Source organism: Arachis duranensis, chromosome 5 (assembly GCF_000817695.3).
Source record: "Arachis duranensis cultivar V14167 chromosome 5, aradu.V14167.gnm2.J7QH, whole genome shotgun sequence".
Taxonomy (NCBI): Eukaryota; Viridiplantae; Streptophyta; class Magnoliopsida; order Fabales; family Fabaceae; genus Arachis; species Arachis duranensis.
The window spans coordinates 104847014-104849333 of NC_029776.3; the positions used below are offsets into that span (position 1 = coordinate 104847014).

The 2320-nt window shown below is 31.8% G+C and overlaps 1 protein-coding gene across 1 annotated transcript in view; it reads left to right on the plus strand.

Moving 5' to 3' along the window:
* LOC107490859 (pre-mRNA cleavage factor Im 25 kDa subunit 2-like) overlaps nucleotides 1-2320 on the plus strand; it is a 54047-nt gene that overhangs the window by 3758 nt on the left and 47969 nt on the right. The window lies entirely within an intron of this gene.

Consider the following 2320-nt stretch of genomic DNA (forward strand, 5'->3'; position numbering starts at 1 on the left):
CCCACTTTCTTTCTTTTTTTCTTTTTTTTATTTATTTTTTGTTTATTTTATTTTATAATTTTTTTAATAAAGGATAATTTGGTAATAAAAAATATAATTGGTAAAAAGGATGATTTTAAAACAAACTGAAATCTTGGGGACCATTTTGGAGCGAAAAAAAGGTGAAGGATGAAATAAATTTTCAGCCCCTACGTTAGGGACCAAAATCATACTTAACCCCCTTTTTTTAAAGCCCACGAAACATGAGAAAAAATTTTAATTAATAAATTAGTTGGCACATTTGTCCTTATTAATCGAGAAACTACATAAGCTGAGAAGCAAGGTTATATTTCATTCAAATATTTTAAAAAGGGAGTTCTCTGGTGACCAAGGTAGTAGTGGCCAAGAGTGACCAAAGATTGACTCATAAATAAGAGATTGACATGTGGAATGGTTGATTACAATGAGAATCATTTTAAAAATATGTTTTTGTGAATTACATTAAAACAAGGAGCCATAATTTTCACAAATTTTAAAAAAAAAATTGTGGGCCTTCGACAATGTAGACAAAAAATGGGAAAAGCTAAATTATAAAAAAAAAAACAAGAAAAATATAAATACACCGAAAAAAAGGGATAAACAAAAAATTGTGCAGTTAATAAAAATGAAAAACCAAGTAAAAAAAGTAAAAAATAAAAAACTACGACATTAATTTAAAGTTTATAAAAAAATATTTTTTTTATTTTAAATTTACGTAATTGAATTCCAAACCAACAAATTGAGTAAAATCTCATTTAATTGCATTATATTTTGATTTTTTTAATTTTTTATTATATAGCTGTTAATAATTATTGATTCTTTCTTTTTTTTTTGTGACTAAATAGAAAAGAAAGAAAAAAAAGAGACAAAACCAAATTAATTGGCTAGGGTCATATCTAAATCTATTAGATGTTGAAGCTCACTCCATGGTTGGCTCCAATTCGAGTGAATGTCCGCGACAGAAGCAGCTGCTTTAGCCATACAATCTGCAACACTATTTGCAGTCCTCTAAATTAAAGCATGATAATTGGTTGTGGCCTTGTGGGTATGGCGTCTGCATATTCCTGAGAAGTATAAGTTCTTGATTTGGCTCAGTCTTCATAATGCTATTCCTACGGCAGAGTTTCGTTTGGGTCGTGGTTTAGCTTTATCTAGCACCTGTCATCGGTGTCAGAATGGTTCTGAATCCATTCTTCATTGTCTTCGGGAGTGCCCTAGTGCCAAGGAGGTCTGGACCCTTTTAGGCCTGTATTCAGATAACTCGAATTTACATGATTGGCTCTACAGAGGTGCAAGGAGTGGAGATGTTTTTCTTTTCTTTTCGACCATCTGGTGGATTTGGAGAAGCAGGAATCATGACTTATTTAATATAGATGATTCATGGAGTGCTAGTAAAGTGGTGAGTTTGATTCGTAGTTCAGTAAGGAAGTTTCACACTATTTTTGCTATGCATCAATCTCTGTCTCCTCCTTCACTTTCTTTAAATGGATAATATAAGAAGGAACTAAGTTGAAAAATTAAAATCAAAATTTGTCATATTATAAAGTTTTAAGTTTATTTTTTTCTATTCAAATATTTATATTGATAATTTGGTTTCTATTTTGTATTAGTTATATCTCTTAATTAATTTTTTATAATTAAAATTTGTAATTGAGTATATTTTATTTTTTAATTTAATTTTTTAATTGATTATTTTTTAAATAGATGTATACAACAAAAATAAGAGATAAAAGAGCGGTATTTATTTCGGTAAATATCTTTTAAATGATTTATTTGGTAATTATTACATTTATTTAATTTATAAAAATAAAAAAACCCACAAAAATGTGGCGATTATCATTCTTTTCACTCATCATTAGTGGAGTTTGCATACAATAATAGTTATCATGCGAGCATCGGAATGGCTCCGTATGAGGCCTTGTATGGGAGGAAATGTCAATCTCCGCTATGTTGGTATGAAGCTGGAGAGAAAAGTTTGTTAGGGCTGGAAATGATAGCTGAGACTACTGAACAAGTCAAGAAAATCCGTGATAGGATGCTTACGGCGCAGAGTCGTCAAAAGAGTTACGCCGATAAGAGGCGAAAGCCCTTAGAATTTGAGGAAGGAGATCATGTTTTCCTTAAGGTTACTCTGACTACGGGAGTAGGTAGGGCGATTAAGGCAAAGAAGTTGAATCCTCGATACATTGGTCCATTTCAGATCCTGGAGAGGATTGGACCGGTGGCGTATCGAATGGCTCTACCACCTCATCTTTCGAACCTGCACGACGTGTTTCACGTGTCGCAGCTTCGGAAGTACACT